The sequence below is a fragment of the Bos taurus genome, chromosome 20 (assembly GCF_002263795.3).
Source record: "Bos taurus isolate L1 Dominette 01449 registration number 42190680 breed Hereford chromosome 20, ARS-UCD2.0, whole genome shotgun sequence".
NCBI classification, from domain to species: domain Eukaryota; kingdom Metazoa; phylum Chordata; class Mammalia; order Artiodactyla; family Bovidae; genus Bos; species Bos taurus.
In genome coordinates this window covers 9,028,963-9,044,462 of record NC_037347.1, presented here as the reverse complement: position 1 = coordinate 9,044,462, position 15,500 = coordinate 9,028,963, and the positions used below count along the sequence as shown (strand labels likewise).

Below are 15,500 nucleotides of genomic sequence, written 5' to 3'. Positions count from 1 at the left end.
AGTTTCAACTCTTCCCCTTCCCTTAGCTCTGGGACGAGAGTAAATGAAATGTACTCTTCACACTGTTTTCCCTTTGTTTCTACCTTTGAAACTTCTCCTTCTCCACACAACCGACTCTGAGCCAAAGTCTTGCTTACTGCTGGTGGCCTCTACTAGTGGGTATTCTACGCATGGATGGCACTCCACGTTTTCCTAGGGTGGGGTTCAGCTTCACTCCAGCCCCTCCACTATTGAACCCCTCTCCCCAAAGAGGCATCTGTATCTCCCTTGGGGCCCACACACTGTATTTTTCTGCTGAGTTGGGCATCCCATCCTGTAACTCTGAGGCCACTGGGCCGCCCCACACCACCCACCTCTCCACTGCCCTCTGAGCTCCTTATGGGCACCAGGGTCCACTTCCACATCCTCTGAGGGCCATAGATGGGGTGGAAGTGCCTTCTCTTTTCTTCCCAAGCATACTAGCTGTTCATGGAACTTCAAATGCAGAGTGCTTATGTTGACTGTGCTCTCTTTTGCTTTCTCCACAATTCTGGGACAACTGGAGAAGTCCCATGCAGCCTCCCGAGCTCCCACACTGTGCCATATCCTGCACTGGCAGAAAACCAGGGCTCAGGGAGGTTAAATAACCTGCCAAACTAGTCACCTGGGGAATGTGGATCTTTCTGACTCTAACGCCAACCCTCTCCAGTATGTTTTGCTGTAAACGAAAATATTCAAAGTCTAGAAAAAAAGGTGGGGGAAATTAAACAACTTCCTACCCTGGGAGAGTTACCACAAGACTGCAGTAGGAGTAAAGCATTAGTGGAAAAAGCAGAGGGCATTCAAGTCTTGGTCCACTGTGGTACCCAAGCTTCACACCGGAAGTCCTCTGTTCTGAGGGGTTTGGAGCAGTGAGATGATGTTAAGCTTGAGGCACCAGGGGCTCCTGGGAGAACAGGAACAGGGGAAAGAGGAGAGGACTGTCTTTTGTGCTTTTGAGGAGAGGAGGCATGGAACCCTGTCCTCCTGCTGTCTCTAAGAAACCTCCAGTTTCTTCCAGGTTGTCTGCGTAGCTCAGAGTACCAAGATTGGGAGGAGTGGGCAGCCAGGATGGTCACTCTGCCCAGGAGTAAATACTGGACCTCTGACTGGCATTTCCTTTAAACGTTCATTAGAAAGCTGAGCATGGCAAACTGGTTGCAGGAAGGCAAGGAATGACAGAGCCCTTAGCCCATGGGTAGAATGGGTGTTTCTATCCACAATTTTCAGTGGAGGGAATCCAGGCTCAGAGAGCGAGTGTGACCTGCCCAAAGACACATGGAGTGAAGACTGAATCCCGGTCTCCAGGACAAGAGTTTCACCCACTTTTCCAGGCTGGCTGCTTTCACTGCTTTACCTTCCTTCCTGAGTCCCTCTCAGGTTTTATTTCTTAGCAAAGGAGATGGGGGCATAAGGAAACAAGTGATACTCTATGGAAATAAAATATGTAAAAGCACCCTGAAAACTGTGATGCAAAGAGCCAACGCGGATGCAAGGAAGAAGCAGCACCCTGAAAACTGTGATGCAAAGAGGCAACGCGGATGCAAGGAAGAAGCATTGCTATTAAGTATGGGAATGGTTTATAACATTTTTCCTTCCCCGTGTTGACTAATAATTTTAATTCCCTATCTTCCCTGAGAACTGAACATTAAAGATAGGACAAATGTGACTTGGGCTGGACAGAGGAATGTTGAAATTGGAACATGATAAAGAAAGATTTTAGAGACCTCTGGCAAAGAAACTGGGGAAGGAGCCCATCCTTCTGGGTGACTTCTCCTGAAAGCAAAACAGGTCACAAAAACAGCTTGGGGAAGAAATTCGGATCATTCAACGACCATGCAGTGGAGCTCTCAAAAACAGTTTTCCATGAAGGCAACTGATTTTTTAAAAGAGACCTACTTGGGGGTACCACTCACCAAGCCAAGAAAGAGTAAAGATAAGGAAAAATATGAAAGCTTCAGGAAGAATGTATCTGCCCCATGAATGAACAATAGCCCTGATTTGGGGTCTTGTGTAAAAGAGAGAAAATAGCATGAACCCAAAGAGAAAGGCCTGAATCAGAGAAAGTTCCTCACTTTCCCCCAGAATCCTCAGCCCACGAGAAAGGGAAACAGCACAATGCCAACTGAGAACACTTTAAGAGATAAACGAGGCCCATCATCACCTAGCTGTGGAGAGCCACCTATTGAGGGAAACGGGCATGTTTACCAGACCCAGACAGATGTGCTTGAGTGGTTATCTAAATGTGACCCCTAGTGTCCAACTTTCATGGCACTCACAGAGGAAATAGAGGGGCTGTGATAGGCTGGAAGTCATAGATGAAATGAAACATTAGAGCTAGAAGCATTAGCGAGCATCCGATCCAGTTTCCTATTTTAAAACAGTGATTAAGGCCCAGCAGTGATTACGTGACTTTCCCAGAGTGAGACAGACTGTGGCAGAGCTGGAGTGGAGCCCAGGTCTTCTAAGTCCTGGTCCAATACTATTTCCTGTACCTTTGAGAATACTTCCCAAAAACTGCTGCTGGCTTTAAGTATTTCATTATAGGATCTATGGAAGATTATAAAAAAACTTAGTGTTTATTTCCTATGAGCTGAATTATAAAGAGGATATTGACATTATTTACTTGATCTGAAGCAGTGCTAATCAGTGACTGAATCTTAATTTGTTCATGTTAAGAATTGTTAAAAAGATTTAAACCCTTTTCCAACTTTTTTCCCATTGCACACCACACGTTTAAATGACTGATTATGCCATTTCTTCTCAGCCTAAAGGTTTATAGTGATTTGCAAAGGAAAGAAAACAACACACCGTGTAAAAGGAACAATCAGTCAGGGTGGAAATCAGATGGACCTGTTCTCCCGAGATTCTCCATCACGGCCATTTGTATCAACAGCTGTTATTTTCTATCCATGTTCTGTCCTTCTGCCCACAGCCTGCTGAGTGAAGCCAGAGGGCATCATGCCACTGTGCACGTTGGTTCTCCTAGAGACCCAAATGACCCAACCTCAGCTGGCTACTTACTACCACCCAGGAGTATTGGGGTCACTCCCTCTCAAACTCCTTCCAACAGCTCTTCCCCTTTCCAGTGTTCTTATACTTCTATCCCCTCTCCATGCCCTCAGTTTAACGAACGATCTCGTCTCAACTTCACTGAAAAACACTCAAGGCCATTCCACATGACCTAACAAAACTTCCCTTTCTGTCAGTTTATAATGCCTGTTTATCTTCCATCCTTTCTCAAAGGAAGCAATATCCCTTTTCTTTTCCAAGTCTAGTCCTCTGTTTGTGCTATGAATCCTCCCTAGGACAATGTTCCAAATTATCAAAGTTCCTATCTTTATCCATTTTCCTTTCTCTGCTTTCTGACTTCTCTCTTGCCTAGAAAATTGCCCAAATTTCCTTTAAACATAGAATGCAACATTTTGGCCATCTCTTCTTAAACTCAACCCCATCTCTACCCTTCTTTTATTGATAAATTCGATCTACTGTCATCACCTCCTTAACCCCTTATAATCTCAATTTTTTTCCAGTAGACTCCTGAAATCACTTTTCTAAATAATTAAAACAATAGAGATTTAATGATTAGGACCCAATGGCCTATTCTTAGTTTTTAGTTTTCCTTGACCTTGCTACAGGGTTTTGTTCACTCAAGAAATATTTACTAAACATCTATTTGGCAAGGCCCTGAGCTGAGCCCTGTGGGGGATCAAGATGAGTGAGGCCCTGCCAGGAACTTAAAAGCTAGTAGAAGAAATAAATACAGAAATGCATTAAGGAAATAATTTTTTCTTACAGACCCAACAATTTGATTACAAAAGTCAATGATATTTTTTTCACATTATTTTGTGTATATGTCTAATCAACTGAGTTAGAATGAAAATTCCTTGAGGAAAGAGACCTTTTTCTGCTGTCTCCAGTTGAGTCCTTCATAGAACCTTGGTCCTGAAAAGTGTTTGTGGTGGTCAGCTTCTCTGACGGCCCCAAAGATCCTCACATTCTGGTAGCCATGCCATCGTGTAGTCTCTTCCCATATTGAAGAGAGCTGGCCTACGCCACCAAAAGGATACTGAAGAAATTATGGTTTGTGACTTTTGAGACTTGGTCATGAAAGGCAGTATGGCTTTGCCTTGCTTTCTCTTGCAAGATCATTCACTCTAGGAGGAGCCTGCTGCCGTGTCATAAGAATACTCAAGCAGTCCTATGACTGAATAGCAGTGACCTGTCTTAGAAATGGATCCTCTAGTTCCAGTCAAGGCCTCGATGACTGCAGCCCTAGCTGACCTCCTGACTGCAATATTATGAGAGAACCTGAGTCATAACCTCTCAGCTGTTACCAAATCCCTACCCACAGAAACTGTGTGCAATAATCCATGGTTTTTGTTTTAAGATGTTAAGTTTTTGAGTAATTGTTATACAACAATAGATAGTTAATTCAGATTTTAGTACCCGTAGGTGTAATATTACTGCTTTAATAAAAGTCTGAAACATGGGAATGGCTTTGAAATTGGGAAGCAGGCAGAAGTTGAACAGATTTAGAAGAAAACTATTAGAAAATTTTACAGGTGCTGACAGTAGAAGCTTGATAGCCTTTGAGGAGGCTGCAGGTAAGGCTTAAAAGAAAGGAAGGAAAAAGCTATTGGAAATTAAGAAGCCAGTTGATTCTTCTTATGAGGTAACAAAATGTTCAGCAACATAGTATTTATTAGAAAATATACCTGATGAACGGACTGATCAAAGGAGATTTCCAGTTAGCGTTGAGGAAGCCACTTGGTTTCTTCTTGTTGCTTATGGTAAGATTTAAGAGGAGAGAGAGAAGCTGCAGGAAGAACTGATAAACACAGAGAGCCCAGGAAGTGTTATATTTAAATTTCCCCAGTTTGCCTTTCTAGCAGATGTTTTTGAGGATACTCTCAGAAAAATATGGTCTAAAGATGAAGCCAAGGAATTGACCATTAAATCCTTTAGGGTCTCAGAAAGATCCCAGGTTGTGCTTAGAGAGCTATTAAATCAACAGGGCAGCTAAGAAGTTTAAAGATGTTGGCCCTTTGCAGTCTAAGAAAAACTCAAGAAGAGAAGGGCTTATCTTAAAGCAGTTTGTGGATGTTGCTAATGGAGTGAACCCCAATAGAACTGCAAACCTACAAAGTTTTATCAGACCCACAGACTATGTTTTCAAAAATATAGCCAGCTAGTGTTAAAAGGGACAGAGATACTACAAAAAAGCAAAAGCAGCCTCTTGACTCAAACTCCTACAGGAAGAAACAAGCTGAGAAAACAATACAGCTACCTTTGTTGAGCTACCTTTGATGGAAAAGGAAAGATGACTCAGAGAGTGAAGCTAAGAGTCGCTGAGGACCATGCTGGGGAGGAGCGGCATGCGTGGTGAGGTCTCCTGTGAACAGTCTGTGATGAACCGAGGCCTCCTGCCAGCAGTCATGTGGAGTGAGCAATCTTGGAAGTGGACCCTTCAGCCTCTGTCAAGCCTTGGATGACTGCAGTCATCCCACTGATGTCTTGACACTCAAACATTGTGTGAGATAATAAATACTTATTTTTTTCTCAAGTTTTAAGTGTGAGGGTCTTGTGCAATGGAGTGATAGGTAACAAATTTATGTTCGATAAATATTTGTTGAGGAAATTAAATAAATAATATCTCAAGAAGGAATATACTCAAATCACCAGTATGTTTCATAATTGTCTTTAAAAATTTCCTAAAAGGTATATGACTAGGCCATCGGCAGGGAGAGAAATTGAGTCTTGGCCCTGTTTCTTCCGTGTGGACACCCAGTACAAAGCAGAGGCACACAGAGGCATCACGATCCGCTTTTCCACTTGGCCACTGTTGTCCTGCTACTTGGCTGCTCAAGGGGTGTCCCATGTGTCTGTGGAGGGGCGTGACAAAGAGATTGTGGCCTAGGAGATCATAGCATACAGGGGCGAATGCTCGCTGCCCTCTCTTTCTCCCTCTCGCCATCCTCCCTTTGTGCTCTGAATTTGTGTTTTTCCTCATTGCTCTCTTTTCTGAGATAACATAAAGAATCCAAGCGTGGCAGGTGAAAGTGATACAACCAGGAAACCCTATCTTATCTTTATACCTTTAGAAGTATTCCTTAGAGCAGGAAGGGTTTTAATACTTGATCCCAAGACAGCAAACATAGATGTATCATTACAAGAAGTCAGCAAAGAAGAAATAATCCCACTTCTCAAATCAGTTCCCTGGAATTGATGGAACGTTATCTCAGAAGAAGAGAATGATCATCAGATTGAGAGGTTGAAGGACTCAATGAGAACAGTGCTTTCACTGGGCCTGTATTCATGTGTCTAGCCCAGAGCTCTCCAGAATTCATGCCACTGTCTGAAAATTCCTAATGTAAATTGGTACCTTGAAGAATACGATGTTGTTGTTGTTTTTTACTTCTACTAAACCCAACAGTGAAAGTGAAAGTCAAGTCACTCAGTTGTGTCCAACTCTTTTCGACCCAAGGACCGTAGCCTACCAGGCTCCACAGTCCATGGGATTTTCCAGGCAAGAATACTGGAGTGGGCTGCCATTTCCTTCTCCAGGGGATCTTCCCAACCCAGGGATCGAACCAGGGTCTCTTGCATTGCAGACAGACGCTTTACCGTCTGAGCCACTAACTGTAACCCAACAGTACTGATGTGGAATTACCTTACGAGCTGAAAGATCCTAAAATTAGGCTTATATTTTGACTGAAAACAACAAAAGCCCTGCAGAAAATGGCTTAAACAGGTAGGAGCTCTCTCAAGTGAGAGCACCCAGGCCTGAGCAGCCCGGGCTCCTTTGGGCCTCCGGTTCTGCCATTCTTCAAACACGCTGCTCCAGGTGGGCGTCCCGGTCACCTTCCAAGCAGAAGAAAGGGCACAAAAGACAGAACGGGCAAGTTAGTCACACCTGTCCCTTCTGAAAAGCTTCCCCAGAACCCATATCCACAATTCCATCCACTTTTCAGTGGCTGAACTGGGTCACATGATCATTCCTACCTGTAAAGGAGTCTAAAAGGTGAAGTTTTGGTTTTCTTGCCTCTTCAACAGAGAACAGGAAGAAGGGAGTTGTGAGTCTGCCACACCTCAGGTTGAAAGAGATCTTGGGTAATTTGGTGACTCTGTCCTTCTGCCTCACACGAGATTGATTATTCCCTAAACCTAGTTCTCTCCATTAGAGTATGTAGTGAATGTTGAAATACAGAAAAGTGTCTCTTGCCCTTCACAGCAGAACAAAGCAGCAAGAGTTGTCTTTTAGAAAACAGATGCCTTGGGAGTTACCTCACTGGGGGTCAAACCTGTCCTCTCAGCAGCAAAGGTGATTATTTTTCTTAATTACCATTGCTTCACATCTTGTTATGTGAGCTGTCGGCATCTTAATTTAGCTGATGACTTTCCACAATCATTTTAGATTTATTTGGGACCTAATTTACTTAACATAGCTTTTGCTGTGAAAGTTAATCAGGGGCCCCAAAACTCTTAATTAGCTCAATATTTTACAGTGAACACTACCCTGAGGAATGCTTTACAAAAATGATGACAAGGCACAGGGTCTGTAGCTTTCAGAATCAATAAGTTCCCAACTAATGAATTAAGAAGGTCTTGAACTTACACTTCACTACCGGGTTCATGCAGCAGATGCACAAATGAGCGTTTGTAAAGGTAGCTGGTTCTTCATAGAAATTTTCCATTAACCCAGCAGCTCTCTGTAGTCTTATAAATAATGATTAAAGAATGTACACCACTCAATAATTAAATTGATCTTGTTTTTGCAACCATTTAACTATTTCTTTTGAGACAAACTGTTTTGCTTTGTTTTCATGTTTCTACCAGCCTGATATTAGTAGAAATCATTGAAGTAAACAAAAACTCTCTGTTGAAGTATCTCTGTATATACATCAACTAGAGATAAATTCAAAATGGATCAATGGAACAGAATAGAGAGCCTCGAAATAAACCCATACACCTCCGGTCAATTAATCTTCAACAAAGCAGGCAAGAATATACAATGGGGAAAAGAAAATCTCTTCAGCAAGTGGTGTGGGGAATGTTGAATAACTGCATACAAATCAATGAAGTTAGAACACTCCCTCATACCACACACAAAAATAAATTTTAAATGGCTTAAAGACTTAAGTATAAGACATAATACCATAGAACTCTGGGAAGAGAACATAGGCAAAACATTCTCTGAGATAAATTGTACCATTGTCTTCTTAGATCAGTCTTTCAAGGCAATAGAAATAAAAGCAAAAATAAACAAATGGGACCTAATCAAACTGATAAGCCTTTGCACAGCGAAAGAAACAATAAACTCAATGAAAAGACAACCTGCAGACTGGAAGAAAATATTTTCAAATGTTGAGACAGACATGGGTTTAATTTCCAAAATAAACAAGCAACTCTGACAATTCAATACAACAAAAAACCCAATTGAAAAATGGATAGAAGACCTAAATAGACTTTTCTCCAAAGAAGACATGCAGATAGCCAACAGGCATATGAAGATACTCATCATCACTAATTATTGAGACATGCAGATCAGAACTGCAATGAGGTACCATCTCACATCAGTCAGAATGGCCGTGATTAAAAAGTCTACAAATAATAAATATTGGAGAAGATGTGAAGAAAAGGGTACTCTCTTACACTGTTAGTAGGAATGTAATTGGTGCGGCCCCTATGGAATTCAGTATGGAAATTCCTCAAAAAACTAAAAATAGAACCACCATAAGGCCCAGCAATCCCACTCCTGGTCATATACCCCGAGAAAACCATAATTCAAAGAGATACATGCACCCCAAAGTTCATTACAGCACTATTTACAATAGTCAGAGCATGAAAGCAACCTAAACGTCCATCGACAGAGGTATGGATAAAGAAGATGTGGTACATATACACAATGGAATATTGCTCAGTCATAAAAAAGGATGAAATAACACCATTTGCAGCAAAATGAATGGACTAGAGACTGTCATACTGAGTGAAGTGCATCATACATAGAAAAACAAACATCGTATGACATCACTTATGTGTGGTTTCTAAAAGGGGGTGTACAATGAATTTACAAAACAGAAGGAGAGTCACAGATGTAGAAAACAACTTTATTACCAGGTGATGGAGAGGGGAGGATAAACTGGGAGATTGGGATTGACGTATACACACTGCTATATATAAAATAGATAACTAATAAGAACCTGCCATATAGCACAGGGAACTCTATTGGAATGATATCACTTATACCTGGAACCTAAAACACGACACAAATGAACATATATACAAAATAGAAACAGACTCCCAGACATAGAGAACAGACTTCTGGTTGCCGTGGGGAAAGGAGGGCGCTGAGGGAAGGATTGGGAGTTTGGGATTAGCAAAGACATACTATTATATATAGGACATATATACAAGCTATATAGGATGGATAAACACCGAAGTCCTATTGGATAGCACAGAGAACTATATTCAGTGTACTGTGATAAACCATAATGCAAAAGAATATGAAGAGTTTACATATATATATATATATAACTGAGTCACTTTGCTGTTCAGCAGAAATTGACACAACATTGTAAGTCAACTATACATCAATAAAATTTTTTTTAAATGCAAGGACCCATTCTCATGTAATTTATAATCTAAGACTGAAAATACAAATGTAGAGGAACAAGGTGAAGTCATAAAATAGATACAATACTTAAAAATGCAAATATAGTCGCCCCACCAACTATGAGCATCTTGCATGTACCTGCCACCTTCACTACTAGATATTTAAATAGTGCCCTGAAAAAGTAGAAACTCAAGGAATACTTGCTCACTAAATGATTTTCATAGTGATACAGAGTACAAAGGAAGGCAGGAAGAATGAGAGTATGCAGAATATCTGGCCTAGGGTAGGCAGGGAATATAAGCTTGCAGAAAGACTGAGATTTTTCATTTTCTCCCAGATAGAGAATTGCAGAAAACCTGAGACTTAAAGGAGCAAGAGAGAACATATGTCTTGGGCAGGGAGCGGAGTCTGAGAGATGAGGGAGATCAATCCAGGCTTCCAGGTTTTAACCTGGAAGGTGCAGAGGATGACGTGTGGACTTCAGGAGAAACAGAGAGAGAAGTTAGGGAGCAGGGAGAGGTCAAAAGAAGGGAAACATTCTTGGACTCTGATCTCAGTTCCCTTACCCCTAAAATAAGAATCATACTTTTTCTGCCTGTTTCAAAGTGGTATTATAAGGATTAAATGAAATGTTGTGTGAAAAGTGTTTTCAAAACTTAAAAACACTGTATCAATATAACGAGTCCTTTTAAAGCTATTTTTGGCACTGGAACGAGTAAGCAGGTGCCACCACAATGGGAAATGCAGTGAGTGGCATTACGAAGGGATTGCAGCCCTCAGGAATAAATGAAGTGGCTCACAGGCACTTTAAAGGGTCACAGTAGGAATCTCAGATAGCCTGTATTTTTAGGGCCCCAAACTTCCTGAAATGTTTTACATAAACTGTGTTTATCACTGGTGAGACCTTACAGGGAATAAGGAGCCTGAGACTCCAGAAATTAATGGGTTTATCAAGTACACACAACTGGTTAACAGCAAAGTTAGGACTAAGCTCAAGCTTCCTGGATCATCATTGAAAGCTCAGGCCACTTCAGGAAAACCCTCCTATATGATTTAAAAAACCATCAGCATCAGTTTCCTTTGTTTCAAGGTACAATTTAATGAGCAAGAACAAGAAGAGATGATATTACTTCCCTGGACTTCTGATATCTCATCTAAGAACAATTTTCACAGGGAAAGTAATGGGCACCATGATTTATCTAAATTGGTTTCCATTTTGCAGGGCCAAATCTATTTTCCGGGGAGGAAACTAGCTGCTTATGGCCTCCCTGTGAAGTTCTGCACATGGATTTGACAAGATGACAGCATCCTAATGGGCAGCCTGTCCAGGCTTCATAATGAAACAGCTAGACCTGTATTAGACTATAGAGGGGTTCCATCTGTTCAAGAGTTTCTCTGCTTTGAGCTCGACTTCTTTATCTTGCAACTGGGCAAAACAATGACTTAGGTTGTCAGGCTCAAGAGTTTGTCTTAATCAGTTCAGACTGCTATAAGAAAAATATCACAGACTGGGTGGCTTAAACAACAAACATTTATTTCTCTCAGTTCTGGAGGCTGGGAAGTCCAAGATCAAGACACCAAAGGGCCTGATATATTTTGAGGGTCTGCTTCCTGGCTTCTAGGTAACTTCTCCTGCATCCTCCTGTGGCTGAGAGAGGTCTTCTCTCTCCCGTCTCTTCCTATAAGCACACTAATCTCTTTCACGAGAGCTTCACTCTTATGACCTATTAATAATTACCCCCCTAAGGTCCAACTTTCAAATACCAACACACTGGAGACCAGTCTTCAGGATACGAGTTGGGGGCGTGTGTAGTGCCAGCATGCAGTTCATAATACAGGCATGCGTGGTTTTTCTTCCTTACCTTGCCTATGTGACCTGACACTGACTTTGTCTGATTTATATCCCTCCAAGAAGTATAGGCAATGGCCCGTTTTTTATTTCTATTACAGAGATCATTTTCCTTCCTACTGAGATAAGAGTAGGATGAATATGCAATAAAAATAAGTAGTTTTGTGAAGTAAGCACTCAAACTAATCAAGGCTTGTTGCCTGATAGAGGTGACCTTCTTCCTGCTTCACTGTATAAATAACTAATTTTACCCTGGCAAAACCATATTATAAACTTTTTATCAAGGAATTACACATGCATAATTAAATTGTACACATATTTGCAGATTTTTGTGAACCTTAGAAAACCAACTTGGAAAGAGATTTCATATTGCTTTTATGATCTGCATCACATAATTAAGGCCTTAATTATGCACTAGTTCTTTTCATGTCTAAGGGTTTTGAAAACCCTTAGAGTTGACGACCATAAATAGCTGATGAGGTAAGGAGAGCCCAGTTGATGAAGAGCTATAAATGTCAGGTAAAAGTAGATGATACCTGCAGGGAAATATTCTGGAAGCTGCTGAAATGGTCCAGGTGGAGAAATGTCTGAATAATGGCAAAGACAAGGATCAAGGGAAAGACAAGAATCTAGAGATACGTAAAAAAAAAATACCATCAGTGGGAATCTCACTGGAATGGAGAAGGGAAAATACAATGATTCCTAGGTTTCAGGCATGGATAGTTGCATCATTATCCAAAATGAGAAATGCAGCATGATACAGAGATTTGATGTGGGAAGAAGTAAAGAATTTCATGTCGGATATTTTGAGTTTGGGGGAATCTAGAAAAAGTGTCCAGTTAGAAGTTACAAATGTATGGGCCAGTCCACAAGAGAAGAGGGAAGTTTGGAGTAGGGGTTTAGACTTTGGGGTTGTAAGAGCACAGATGGTAGTTGAAGGCACAGATGTCATTGATAATACCCAAGAAAGGATATCGAGGGAATGAATAGAGGAGGATGTTAAGATCTAAGGCAGGCCCATGAAAGAACTTGAGAAAAAGCTACCATAAGCTTAACAGGTAAACCAGGGTGATACTCTGAGGCCTGTGGAGGTGGGAACACAAGATGGTGACTGTAGTCAGTAAAACCAATAGCCCAAAGCCTCAAAGAGATCAAAAAGTTGGGGGAGAAAAGGACATCAAAAGGATGACTGGTGATTCGGACTCAAGGAAAGCCAATGTCAAATGGGTGACGGTGTCCAGGCTGCAGCCACCGGAGACGCTTGTCCCAGTTGGATCCTGAAACCTCATTTCTGCAACATCACCTTTCACCTGAGTCTCAACTTCCTCTTTTTTAAATTCCTACCTTCTTCCGCTTCCATAATCTCATAATTCAACCACAGTTTAACTCACTGCTACATACTCTCTGTTTATCAGTTCCTAACATAGGTTCTGTTGTTTGTTTCGACTGGGCTGATGAAGCAGTCTTTATTGGCCCAAAGGAAAAAAAATGAGGCTATCTGACCAAAATATAAAGCTGGTTTTCTGCAGACCAAGCAGAAACTGTGGGGTATAGCCTGATTTTCCAGTCTTTTTGTGTTTTAATTTGATGCCATTTACAGATGATAATTGCTGTGTGAGTGATAACAAAGAAAGTTAAAAGGATACACTTCATGGAACAACATCATGCTGCACGTCAGTGTAGGGAGGACAGGATGCTGGCCACACCACATTTGCACAGGTCAGGTGATAGATGGGATGGAAACTTTACCATGCATGCTGGGAGGAATGGATATTTAGCTGGAAAAGAAAGGAAGCCAGAGGCACAAATAATTGACAAAGTACATTAATATTGCTGCAGTTAAAAAACAGTAATAATGACTGATATTGATGGAGCCTGCATCGGGCACTGAACTCTACATAAGCTTTACATGTATTATCTTGTTTAATACCTAAACACATTTAAGAGATAAATCCTTCAAGCTAGGTTTTATTAGCATACGAACTGGGAACTTCCACATGTTCAAGCTAGATTTAGAAAAGGCAGAGGAACCAAAGATCAAATTGCAACATCTGATGGATCATTGAAAAAGCAAGAGAATCCCAGAAAAACATCTACTTCTGCATCATTAACCAACTAAAGACTTTGCCTGTGTGGATCACAGCAAACTGTGGAAAATTCTTAAACAGATGGAAAAACCAGACCACTTTGTCTCCTAAGAAACCTGTATGCAGGTCAAGAAGCAACAGTTAGACCTGGACGTGGAACAACAGACTGGTTCAAAATTGGGAAAGGAGTACATCAAAGCTGTATATTGTCACCCTGCTTATTTTAACTTATATTATGTGAAATGCTGGGCTAGATGAATCACAAGCTGGAATCAAGATTTTGGGGAGAAATATCAACAACCTCAGAGATGCAGATGATACTACTCAAATGTCAGAAAGCAAAGAGGAACTAAAGAGCTTGTTGATAAGAGTGAGAGAGGAAAGGAAAAAGCTGGCTTAAAACTCAACATTCAAAAAACTAAGATCATGGTCCCATCTGGTCCCATCACTTCATGGCAAACAGACGAGGGAAAAGTGGAAATGGTGACAGATTTTCTTTTCTTGGACTCCAAACTCACTGTGAACACTGTGAAAAAAATCACTGCAGCCATGAAATTAGAAGACACTAGCTCCCTGGAAGAAAAGCTAGACAGCATATTAAAAAGCAGAGACATTACTTGCTGACAAAGGTCCATATAGTCAAAGCTATGGTTTCTCCAGTAGTCATGTACTGGATGTGAGAGTTGGACTCTAAAGAAGGCTGAGCACCAAAGAACCAATGCTTTCAAATTGTGGTGTTGGAGAAGACTCTTGAGAGTCCTTTGGACGGCAAGGAGATAAAAGCAGTCAATCCTAAAGGAAATCAGTCCTGAATATTTATTGGAAGGACTGATGCTGAAGCTGAAGCTCCAATACTTTGGCCACCTGATGCTTAGAGCAGACTCATTGGAAAAGACCCTGATGTTGGGAAAGATTGAAGGCAGGAGGAGAAGTGGACGACAGAGGATGAGATGGTTGGGTGGCATCACCAACTTGATAGACGTGAGTTTAAGCAACCTACAGGAGATGGTGAAGGACAGGGAAGCCTTTCATGTTGCAGTCCACGGGGTCACAAAGAGTCAGAAATGAATTAGCAACTGAAAACAATAACAAAGAGATAAAATAATAACTAACACAAAAGTCACTTATTAAGTGCTTCACAACAATGTTATGAGTTGGGTATTATTATCCTCACTATGCAGATCAGAAAACAGAGGTATGAGAGGAACCCGTTCCAAGTCAAGCTAGTAAATGGTAGAGCCTGAATTTGAATGATGCGGTTGAAAGGCAGAGTCCAGGTCTTATGCAGTGTTATCATAGGCACTTTACAGGTGAGGATGATAACACACAGAAACTGTGAGCCACCGAACCACAGTTAACAGAGATGAAGTGTCATTTGAAGCCATTGGAAACTAATGAGCAATTAGGAGGCAAATTGTGATTCAATATAATAGTTATGACTTGTCTAACTACCAAAGTTTCATAACAACAGGCACCTCAGTGGGGTTCTGAATCACCTGTGCCCAGGAACACCCAGGAAAAGAAGTAATAATACAATAACATCTTTGGTTTACATCCACTTTATGCTTTCCAAGGTGCTTTATAGGGAGCCTCCCTTTCTTTTGGACTTGATGGCCCTGCTGCTTGTTTCCCACCTACTCTGGTCAAGGACTTCAAACCGCAAGCAGATTATCTTGCCCTGCCCACTAATATCCACTGTCACTGACACATGAGCTGGTTTCAAATGGTTGCAAAAGGTTTTTGACAACTGAGCAGCATTTGATGAACCATTAAGCTGTATTTGTGCATATGTGCTCTTCGTTTATCCATCTGCTCATTCAACTAGTGGTTATTGAACATCCATGATGTGCCAAGCGCTGCCTGGGTGCTAAGGATACAGCAAGGAAGAAGGCACAGCCTATGTAGCCACAGTTGTCCACAGCCCACTCAT

The 15,500-nt window shown here is 41.4% G+C and overlaps 1 long non-coding RNA gene across 1 annotated transcript in view; it reads right to left on the bottom strand.

The window, feature by feature from the left end:
* Positions 1-1,689: 1,689 nt before the first annotated feature.
* LOC132343205 (uncharacterized) overlaps positions 1,690-15,500 on the bottom strand; it is a 170,530-nt gene continuing 156,719 nt past the window's right edge. Inside the window, exon 3 of the long non-coding RNA XR_009491914.1 lies at positions 1,690-6,882. This is a non-coding gene — a long non-coding RNA (uncharacterized lncRNA). The remainder of the gene's footprint in view (positions 6,883-15,500) is intronic.